Consider the following 12443-nt stretch of genomic DNA (forward strand, 5'->3'; position numbering starts at 1 on the left):
TTTCTCATATGCCACAAAACGGTTGAAGCTCCTGTTCAAAAATGATGCTCCGAAATCAACTTCTGTCACCTTAGTGATACATTTTGGGATAGTACCTAAGTTTTAAAGCAGAAATTGCGGCACTTTTGAAATTTTCATTTTTGACCAAAATCGACAGGTCCGGGGCTTAGGGAATTTCTCATATGCCACAAAACGGTTGAAGTTCCTGCTCAAAAATGATGCTCCGAAATCAACTTCTGTCACCTTAGTGATACATTTTGGGATAGTACCTAAAGTATAAAGCAAAAATTGGGGCACTTTTGAAATTTTCATTTTTGACCAAAATCAACAGGTCCGGGGCTTAGGGAATTTCTCATATGCCACAAAACGGTTGAAGCTCCTGCTCAAAAATGATCCTCCGAAATCAACTTCTGTCACCTTAGTGATACATTTTGGGATAGTACCTAAAGTTTAAAGCAGAAATTGGGGCACTTTTGAAATTTTCATTTTTGACCAAAATCGACAGGTCCGGGGCTTAGGGAATTTCTCATATGCCACAAAACGGTTGAAGCTCCTGCTCAAAAATGATGCTCCGAAATCAACTTCTGTCACCTTAGTGATACATTTTGGGATAGTACCTAAAGTTTAAAGAAGAAATTGGGGCACTTTTGAAATTTTCTTTTTTGACCAAAATCGACAGGTCCGGGGCTTAGGGAATTTCTCATATGCCACAAAACGGTTGAAGCTCCTGTTCAAAAATGATGCTCCGAAATCAACTTCTGTCACCTTAGTGATACATTTTGGGATAGTACCTAAAGTTTAAAGCAGAAATTGGGGCACTTTTGAAATTTTCATTTATGACCAAAATCGACAGGTACGGGGCTTAGGGAATTTCTCATATGCCACAAAACGGTTGAAGCTCCTGTTCAAAAATGATGCTCCAAAATCAACTTCTGTCACCTTAGTGATACATTTTCGGATAGTACCTAAAGTTTAAAGCAGAAATTGGGGCACTTTTGAAATTTTCATTTTTGACCAAAATCGACAAGTCCGGGGCTTAGGGAATTTCTCATATGCCACAAAACGGTTGAAGCTCCTGCTCAAAAATGATGCTCCGAAATCAACTTCTGTCACCTTAGTGATACATTTTGGGATAGTACCTAAGTTTTAAAGCAGAAATTGCGGCACTTTTGAAATTTAAATTTTTGACCAAAATCGACTGGTCCGGGGCTTAGGGAATTTCTCATATGCCACAAAACGGTTGAAGCTCCTGCTCAAAAATGATACTCCGAAATCAACTTCTGTCACCTTAGTGATACATTTTGGGATAGTACCTAAAGTTTAAAGCAGAAATTGCGGCACTTTTGAAATTTTCATTTTTGACCAAAATCGACAGGTCCGGGGCTTTGGGAATTTCTCATATGCCACAAAACGGTTGAAGCTCCTGCTCAAAAATGATGCTCCGAAATCAACTTCTGTCACCTTAGTGATACATTTTGGGATAGTACCTAAAGTTTAAAGCAGAAATTGGGGCACTTTTGAAATTTTCATTTTTGACCAAAATCGACAGGTCCGGGGCTTAGGGAATTTCTCATATGCCACAAAACGGTTGAAGCTCCTGTTCAAAAATGATGCTCCGAAATCAACTTCTGTCACCTTAGTGATACATTTTGGGATAGTACCTAAAGTTTAAAGCAGAAATTGGGGCACTTTTGAAATTTTCATTTATGACCAAAATCGACAGGTACGGGGCTTAGGGAATTTCTCATATGCCACAAAACGGTTGAAGCTCCTGTTCAAAAATGATGCTCCAAAATCAACTTCTGTCACCTTAGTGATACATTTTGGGATAGTACCTAAAGTTTAAAGCAGAAATTGGGGCACTTTTGAAATTTTCATTTTTGACCAAAATCGACAAGTCCGGGGCTTAGGGAATTTCTCATATGCCACAAAACGGTTGAAGCTCCTGCTCAAAAATGATGCTCCGAAATCAACTTCTGTCACCTTAGTGATACATTTTGGGATAGTACCTAAATTTTAAAGCAGAAATTGCGGCACTTTTGAAATTTAAATTTTTGACCAAAATCGACTGGTCCGGGGCTTAGGGAATTTCTCATATGCCACAAAACGGTTGAAGCTCCTGCTCAAAAATGATACTCCGAAATCAACTTCTGTCACCTTAGTGATACATTTTGGGATAGTACCTAAAGTTTAAAGCAGAAATTGCGGCACTTTTGAAATTTTCATTTTTGACCAAAATCGACAGGTCCGGGGCTTAGGGAATTTCTCATATGCCACAAAACGGTTGAAGCTCCTGCTCAAAAATGATGCTCCGAAATCAACTTCTGTCACCTTAGTGATACATTTTGGGATAGTACCTAAAGTTTAAAGCAGAAATTGGGGCACTTTTGAAATTTTCATTTTTGACCAAAATCGACAGGTCCGGGGCTTAGGGAATTTCTCATATGCCACAAAACGGTTGAAGCTCCTGTTCAAAAATGATGCTCCGAAATCAACTTCTGTCACCTTAGTGATACATTTTGGGATAGTACCTAAAGTTTAAAGCAGAAATTGGGGCACTTTTGAAATTTTCATTTATGACCAAAATCGACAGGTACGGGGCTTAGGGAATTTCTCATATGCCACAAAACGGTTGAAGCTCCTGTTCAAAAATGATGCTCCAAAATCAACTTCTGTCACCTTAGTGATACATTTTGGGATAGTACCTAAAGTTTAAAGCAGAAATTGGGGCACTTTTGAAATTTTCATTTTTGACCAAAATCGACAGGTCCGGGGCTTAGGGAATTTCTCATATGCCACAAAACGGTTGAAGCTCCTGCTCAAAAATGATGCTCCGAAATCAACTTCTGTCACCTTAGTGATACATTTTGGGATAGTACCTAAGTTTTAAAGCAGAAATTGCGGCACTTTTGAAATTTTCATTTTTGACCAACATCGACAGTTCCGGGGTTTAGGGAATTTCTCATATGCCACAAAACGGTTGAAGCTCCTGTTCAAAAATGATGCTCCGAAATCAACTTCTGTCACCTTAGTGATACATTTTGGGATAGTACCTAAGTTTTAAAGCAGAAATTGCGGCACTTTTGAAATTTTCATTTTTGACCAAAATCGACAGGTCCGGGGCTTAGGGAATTTCTCATATGCCACAAAACGGTTGAAGTTCCTGCTCAAAAATGATGCTCCGAAATCAACTTCTGTCACCTTAGTGATACATTTTGGGATAGTACCTAAAGTATAAAGCAAAAATTGGGGCACTTTTGAAATTTTCATTTTTGACCAAAATCAACAGGTCCGGGGCTTAGGGAATTTCTCATATGCCACAAAACGGTTGAAGCTCCTGTTCAAAAATGATGCTCCGAAATCAACTTCTGTCACCTTAGTGATACATTTTGGGATAGTACCTAAAGTTTAAAGCAGAAATTGGGGCACTTTTGAAATTTTCATTTATGACCAAAATCGACAGGTACGGGGCTTAGGGAATTTCTCATATGCCACAAAACGGTTGAAGCTCCTGCTCAAAAATGATGCTCCGAAATCAACTTCTGTCACCTTAGTGATACATTTTGGGATAGTACCTAAGTTTTAAAGCAGAAATTGCGGCACTTTTGAAATTTAAATTTTTTACCAAAATCGACTGGTCCGGGGCTTAGGGAATTTCTCATATGCCACAAAACGGTTGAAGCTCCTGCTCAAAAATGATACTCCGAAATCAACTTCTGTCACCTTAGTGATACATTTTGGGATAGTACCTAAAGTTTAAAGCAGAAATTGGGGCACTTTTGAAATTTTCATTTTTGACCAAAATCGACAGGTCCGGGGCTTAGGGAATTTCTCATATGCCACAAAACGGTTGAAGCTCCTGCTCAAAAATGATACTCCGAAATCAACTTCTGTCACCTTAGTGATACATTTTGGGATAGTACCTAAAGTTTAAAGCAGAAATTGCGGCACTTTTGAAATTTTCATTTTTGACCAAAATCGACAGGCTTAGGGAATTTCTCATATGCCACAAAACGGTTGAAGCTCCTGCTCAAAAATGATGCTCCGAAATCAACTTCTGTCACCTTAGTGATACATTTTGGGATAGTACCTAAGTTTTAAAGCAGAAATTGCGGCACTTTTGAAATTTTCATTTTTGACCAAAATCGACAGGTCCGGGGCTTAGGGAATTTCTCATATGCCACAAAACGGTTGAAGTTCCTGCTCAAAAATGATGCTCCGAAATCAACTTCTGTCACCTTAGTGATACATTTTGGGATAGTACCTAAAGTATAAAGCAAAAATTGGGGCACTTTTGAAATTTTCATTTTTGACCAAAATCAACAGGTCCGGGGCTTAGGGAATTTCTCATATGCCACAAAACGGTTGAAGCTCCTGCTCAAAAATGATGCTCCGAAATCAACTTCTGTCACCTTAGTGATACATTTTGGGATAGTACCTAAAGTTTAAAGCAGAAATTGGGGCACTTTTGAAATTTTCATTTTTGACCAAAATCGACAGGTCCGGGGCTTAGGGAATTTCTCATATGCCACAAAACGGTTGAAGCTCCTGCTCAAAAATGATGCTCCGAAATCAACTTCTGTCACCTTAGTGATACATTTTGGGATAGTACCTAAAGTTTAAAGCAGAAATTGGGGCACTTTTGAAATTTTCATTTTTGACCAAAATCGACAGGTCCGGGGCTTAGGGAATTTCTCATATGCCACAAAACGGTTGAAGCTCCTGCTCAAAAATGATGCTCCGAAATCAACTTCTGTCACCTTACTGATACATTTTGGGATAGTACCTAAAGTTTAAAGCAGAAATTGGGGCACTTTTGAAATTTTCATTTATGACCAAAATCGACAGGTACGGGGCTTAGGGAATTTCTCATATGCCACAAAACGGTTGAAGCTCCTGTTCAAAAATGATGCTCCAAAATCAACTTCTGTCACCTTAGTGATACATTTTGGGATAGTACCTAAAGTTTAAAGCAGAAATTGGGGCACTTTTGAAATTTTCATTTTTGACCAAAATCGACAAGTCCGGGGCTTAGGGAATTTCTCATATGCCACAAAACGGTTGAAGCTCCTGCTCAAAAATGATGCTCCGAAATCAACTTCTGTCACCTTAGTGATACATTTTGGGATAGTACCTAAGTTTTAAAGCAGAAATTGCGGCACTTTTGAAATTTAAATTTTTGACCAAAATCGACTGGTCCGGGGCTTAGGGAATTTCTCATATGCCACAAAACGGTTGAAGCTCCTGCTCAAAAATGATACTCCGAAATCAACTTCTGTCACCTTAGTGATACATTTTGGGATAGTACCTAAAGTTTAAAGCAGAAATTGCGGCACTTTTGAAATTTTCATTTTTGACCAAAATCGACAGGTCCGGGGCTTAGGGAATTTCTCATATGCCACAAAACGGTTGAAGCTCCTGCTCAAAAATGATGCTCCGAAATCAACTTCTGTCACCTTAGTGATACATTTTGGGATAGTACCTAAGTTTTAAAGCAGAAATTGCGGCACTTTTGAAATTTAAATTTTTGACCAAAATCGACTGGTCCGGGGCTTAGGGAATTTCTCATATGCCACAAAACGGTTGAAGCTCCTGCTCAAAAATGATGCTCCGAAATCAACTTCTGTCACCTTAGTGATACATTTTGGGATAGTACCTAAGTTTTAAAGCAGAAATTGCGGCACTTTTGAAATTTTCATTTTTGACCAACATCGACAGTTCCGGGGTTTAGGGAATTTCTCATATGCCACAAAACGGTTGAAGCTCCTGTTCAAAAATGATGCTCCGAAATCAACTTCTGTCACCTTAGTGATACATTTTGGGATAGTACCTAAAGTTTAAAGCAGAAATTGCGGCACTTTTGAAATTTTCATTTTTGACCAAAATCGACAGGTCCGGGGCTTAGGGAATTTCTCATATGCCACAAAACGGTTGAAGCTCCTGCTCAAAAATGATGCTCCGAAATCAACTTCTGTCACCTTAGTGATACATTTTGGGATAGTACCTAAGTTTTAAAGCAGAAATTGCGGCACTTTTGAAATTTAAATTTTTGACCAAAATCGACTGGTCCGGGGCTTAGGGAATTTCTCATATGCCACAAAACGGTTGAAGCTCCTGCTCAAAAATGATACTCCGAAATCAACTTCTGTCACCTTAGTGATACATTTTGGGATAGTACCTAAAGTTTAAAGCAGAAATTGGGGCACTTTTGAAATTATAATTTTTGACCAAAATCGACAGGTCCGGGGCTTAGGGAATTTCTCATATGCCACAAAACGGTTGAAGCTCCTGCTCAAAAATGATGCTCCGAAATCAACTTATGTCACCTTACTGATACATTTTGGGATAGTACCTAAAGTTTAAAGCAGAAATTGGGGCACTTTTGAAATTTTCATTTTTGACCAAAATCGACAGGTCCGGGGCTTAGGGAATTTCTCATATGCCACAAAACGGTTGAAGCTCCTGTTCAAAAATGATGCTCCGAAATCAACTTCTGTCACCTTAGTGATACATTTTGGGATAGTACCTAAGTTTTAAAGCAGAAATTGCGGCACTTTTGAAATTTTCATTTTTGACCAAAATCGACAGGTCCGGGGCTTAGGGAATTTCTCATATGCCACAAAACGGTTGAAGTTCCTGCTCAAAAATGATGCTCCGAAATCAACTTCTGTCACCTTAGTGATACATTTTGGGATAGTACCTAAAGTATAAAGCAAAAATTGGGGCACTTTTGAAATTTTCATTTTTGACCAAAATCAACAGGTCCGGGGCTTAGGGAATTTCTCATATGCCACAAAACGGTTGAAGCTCCTGCTCAAAAATGATGCTCCGAAATCAACTTCTGTCACCTTAGTGATACATTTTGGGATAGTACCTAAAGTTTAAAGCAGAAATTGGGGCACTTTTGAAATTTTCATTTTTGACCAAAATCGACAGGTCCGGGGCTTAGGGAATTTCTCATATGCCACAAAACGGTTGAAGCTCCTGCTCAAAAATGATGCTCCGAAATCAACTTCTGTCACCTTAGTGATACATTTTGGGATAGTACCTAAAGTTTAAAGAAGAAATTGGGGCACTTTTGAAATTTTCATTTTTGACCAAAATCGACAGGGACGGGGCTTAGGGAATTTCTCATATGCCACAAAACGGTTGAAGCTCCTGTTCAAAAATGATGCTCCGAAATCAACTTCTGTCACCTTAGTGATACATTTTGGGATAGTACCTAAAGTTTAAAGCAGAAATTGGGGCACTTTTGAAATTTTCATTTATGACCAAAATCGACAGGTACGGGGCTTAGGGAATTTCTCATATGCCACAAAACGGTTGAAGCTCCTGTTCAAAAATGATGCTCCAAAATCAACTTCTGTCACCTTAGTGATACATTTTGGGATAGTACCTAAAGTTTAAAGCAGAAATTGGGGCACTTTTGAAATTTTCATTTTTGACCAAAATCGACAAGTCCGGGGCTTAGGGAATTTCTCATATGCCACAAAACGGTTGAAGCTCCTGCTCAAAAATGATGCTCCGAAATCAACTTCTGTCACCTTAGTGATACATTTTGGGATAGTACCTAAGTTTTAAAGCAGAAATTGCGGCACTTTTGAAATTTAAATTTTTGACCAAAATCGACTGGTCCGGGGCTTAGGGAATTTCTCATATGCCACAAAACGGTTGAAGCTCCTGCTCAAAAACGATACTCCGAAATCAACTTCTGTCACCTTAGTGATACATTTTGGGATAGTACCTAAAGTTTAAAGCAGAAATTGCGGCACTTTTGAAATTTTCATTTTTGACCAAAATCGACAGGTCCGGGGCTTAGGGAATTTCTCATATGCCACAAAACGGTTGAAGCTCCTGCTCAAAAATGATGCTCCGAAATCAAATTCTGTCACCTTAGTGATACATTTTGGGATAGTACCTAAAGTTTAAAGCAGAAATTGGGGCACTTTTGAAATTTTCATTTTTGACCAAAATCGACAGGTCCGGGGCTTAGGGAATTTCTCATATGCCACAAAACGGTTGAAGCTCCTGTTCAAAAATGATGCTCCGAAATCAACTTCTGTCACCTTAGTGATACATTTTGGGATAGTACCTAAAGTTTAAAGCAGAAATTGGGGCACTTTTGAAATTTTCATTTATGACCAAAATCGACAGGTACGGGGCTTAGGGAATTTCTCATATGCCACAAAACGGTTGAAGCTCCTGTTCAAAAATGATGCTCCAAAATCAACTTCTGTCACCTTAGTGATACATTTTGGGATAGTACCTAAAGTTTAAAGCAGAAATTGGGGCACTTTTGAAATTTTCATTTATGACCAAAATCGACAGGTACGGGGCTTAGGGAATTTCTCATATGCCACAAAACGGTTGAAGCTCCTGTTCAAAAATGATGCTCCAAAATCAACTTCTGTCACCTTAGTGATACATTTTGGGATAGTACCTAAAGTTTAAAGCAGAAATTGGGGCACTTTTGAAATTTTCATTTTTGACCAAAATCGACAAGTCCGGGGCTTAGGGAATTTCTCATATGCCACAAAACGGTTGAAGCTCCTGCTCAAAAATGATGCTCCGAAATCAACTTCTGTCACCTTAGTGATACATTTTGGGATAGTACCTAAGTTTTAAAGCAGAAATTGCGGCACTTTTGAAATTTAAATTTTTGACCAAAATCGACTGGTCCGGGGCTTAGGGAATTTCTCATATGCCACAAAACGGTTGAAGCTCCTGCTCAAAAATGATACTCCGAAATCAACTTCTGTCACCTTAGTGATACATTTTGGGATAGTACCTAAAGTTTAAAGCAGAAATTGCGGCACTTTTGAAATTTTCATTTTTGACCAAAATCGACAGGTCCGGGGCTTAGGGAATTTCTCATATGCCACAAAACGGTTGAAGCTCCTGCTCAAAAATGATGCTCCGAAATCAACTTCTGTCACCTTAGTGATACATTTTGGGATAGTACCTAAAGTTTAAAGCAGAAATTGGGGCACTTTTGAAATTTTCATTTTTGACCAAAATCGACAGGTCCGGGGCTTAGGGAATTTCTCATATGCCACAAAACGGTTGAAGCTCCTGTTCAAAAATGATGCTCCGAAATCAACTTCTGTCACCTTAGTGATACATTTTGGGATAGTACCTAAAGTTTAAAGCAGAAATTGGGGCACTTTTGAAATTTTCATTTATGACCAAAATCGACAGGTACGGGGCTTAGGGAATTTCTCATATGCCACAAAACGGTTGAAGCTCCTGTTCAAAAATGATGCTCCAAAATCAACTTCTGTCACCTTAGTGATACATTTTGGGATAGTACCTAAAGTTTAAAGCAGAAATTGGGGCACTTTTGAAATTTTCATTTTTGACCAAAATCGACAGGTCCGGGGCTTAGGGAATTTCTCATATGCCACAAAACGGTTGAAGCTCCTGCTCAAAAATGATGCTCCGAAATCAACTTCTGTCACCTTAGTGATACATTTTGGGATAGTACCTAAGTTTTAAAGCAGAAATTGCGGCACTTTTGAAATTTAAATTTTTGACCAAAATCGACTGGTCCGGGGCTTAGGGAATTTCTCATATGCCACAAAACGGTTGAAGCTCCTGCTCAAAAATGATACTCCGAAATCAACTTCTGTCACCTTAGTGATACATTTTGGGATAGTACCTAAAGTTTAAAGCAGAAATTGCGGCACTTTTGAAATTTTCATTTTTGACCAAAATCGACAGGTCCGGGGCTTAGGGAATTTCTCATATGCCACAAAACGGTTGAAGCTCATGCTCAAAAATGATGCTCCGAAATCAACTTCTGTCACCTTAGTGATACATTTTGGGATAGTACCTAAGTTTTAAAGCAGAAATTGCGGCACTTTTGAAATTTAAATTTTTGACCAAAATCGACTGGTCCGGGGCTTAGGGAATTTCTCATATGCCACAAAACGGTTGAAGCTCCTGCTCAAAAATGATGCTCCGAAATCAACTTCTGTCACCTTAGTGATACATTTTGGGATAGTACCTAAGTTTTAAAGCAGAAATTGCGGCACTTTTGAAATTTTCATTTTTGACCAACATCGACAGTTCCGGGGTTTAGGGAATTTCTCATATGCCACAAAACGGTTGAAGCTCCTGTTCAAAAATGATGCTCCGAAATCAACTTCTGTCACCTTAGTGATACATTTTGGGATAGTACCTAAGTTTTAAAGCAGAAATTGCGGCACTTTTGAAATTTTCATTTTTGACCAAAATCGACAGGTCCGGGGCTTAGGGAATTTCTCATATGCCACAAAACGGTTGAAGTTCCTGCTCAAAAATGATGCTCCGAAATCAACTTCTGTCACCTTAGTGATACATTTTGGGATAGTACCTAAAGTATAAAGCAAAAATTGGGGCACTTTTGAAATTTTCATTTTTGACCAAAATCAACAGGTCCGGGGCTTAGGGAATTTCTCATATGCCACAAAACGGTTGAAGCTCCTGCTCAAAAATGATGCTCCGAAATCAACTTCTGTCACCTTAGTGATACATTTTGGGATAGTACCTAAAGTTTAAAGCAGAAATTGGGGCACTTTTGAAATTTTCATTTTTGACCAAAATCGACAGGTCCGGGGCTTAGGGAATTTCTCATATGCCACAAAACGGTTGAAGCTCCTGCTCAAAAATGATGCTCCGAAATCAACTTCTGTCACCTTAGTGATACATTTTGGGATAGTACCTAAAGTTTAAAGCAGAAATTGGGGCACTTTTGAAATTTTCATTTTTGACCAAAATCGACAGGTCCGGGGCTTAGGGAATTTCTCATATGCCACAAAACGGTTGAAGCTCCTGTTCAAAAATGATGCTCCGAAATCAACTTCTGTCACCTTAGTGATACATTTTGGGATAGTACCTAAAGTTTAAAGCAGAAATTGGGGCACTTTTGAAATTATAATTTTTGACCAAAATCGACAGGTCCGGGGCTTAGGGAATTTCTCATATGCCACAAAACGGTTGAAGCTCCTGCTCAAAAATGATGCTCCGAAATCAACTTCTGTCACCTTAGTGATACATTTTGGGATAGTACCTAAAGTTTAAAGCAGAAATTGCGGCACTTTTGAAATTTTCATTTTTGACCAAAATCGACAGGTCCGGGGCTTAGGGAATTTCTCATATGCCACAAAACGGTTGAAGCTCCTGCTCAAAAATGATGCTCCGAAATCAACTTCTGTCACCTTAGTGATACATTTTGGGATAGTACCTAAAGTTTAAAGCAGAAATTGGGGCACTTTTGAAATTTTCATTTTTGACCAAAATCGACAGGTCCGGGGCTTAGGGAATTTCTCATATGCCACAAAACGGTTGAAGCTCCTGTTCAAAAATGATGCTCCGAAATCAACTTCTGTCACCTTAGTGATACATTTTGGGATAGTACCTAAAGTTTAAAGCAGAAATTGGGGCACTTTTGAAATTTTCATTTATGACCAAAATCGACAGGTACGGGGCTTAGGGAATTTCTCATATGCCACAAAACGGTTGAAGCTCCTGTTCAAAAATGATGCTCCAAAATCAACTTCTGTCACCTTAGTGATACATTTTGGGATAGTACCTAAAGTTTAAAGCAGAAATTGGGGCACTTTTGAAATTTTCATTTTTGACCAAAATCGACAAGTCCGGGGCTTAGGGAATTTCTCATATGCCACAAAACGGTTGAAGCTCCTGCTCAAAAATGATGCTCCGAAATCAACTTCTGTCACCTTAGTGATACATTTTGGGATAGTACCTAAGTTTTAAAGCAGAAATTGCGGCACTTTTGAAATTTAAATTTTTGACCAAAATCGACTGGTCCGGGGCTTAGGGAATTTCTCATATGCCACAAAACGGTTGAAGCTCCTGCTCAAAAATGATGCTCCGAAATCAACTTCTGTCACCTTAGTGATACATTTTGGGATAGTACCTAAGTTTTAAAGCAGAAATTGCGGCACTTTTGAAATTTAAATTTTTGACCAAAATCGACTGGTCCGGGGCTTAGGGAATTTCTCATATGCCACAAAACGGTTGAAGCTCCTGCTCAAAAATGATACTCCGAAATCAACTTCTGTCACCTTAGTGATACATTTTGGGATAGTACCTAAAGTTTAAAGCAGAAATTGGGGCACTTTTGAAATTTTCATTTTTGACCAAAATCGACAGGTCCGGGGCTTAGGGAATTTCTCATATGCCACAAAACGGTTGAAGTTCCTGCTCAAAAATGATGCTCCGAAATCAACTTCTGTCACCTTAGTGATACATTTTGGGATAGTACCTAAAGTATAAAGCAAAAATTGGGGCACTTTTGAAATTTTTATTTTTGACCAAAATCAACAGGTCCGGGGCTTAGGGAATTTCTCATATGCCACAAAACGGTTGAAGCTCCTGCTCAAAAATGATGCTCCGAAATCAACTTCTGTCACCTTAGTGATACATTTTGGGATAGTACC

This window comes from Pseudophryne corroboree, unplaced genomic scaffold, assembly GCF_028390025.1.
Source record: "Pseudophryne corroboree isolate aPseCor3 unplaced genomic scaffold, aPseCor3.hap2 scaffold_348, whole genome shotgun sequence".
Classification (NCBI taxonomy): Eukaryota; Metazoa; Chordata; class Amphibia; order Anura; family Myobatrachidae; genus Pseudophryne; species Pseudophryne corroboree.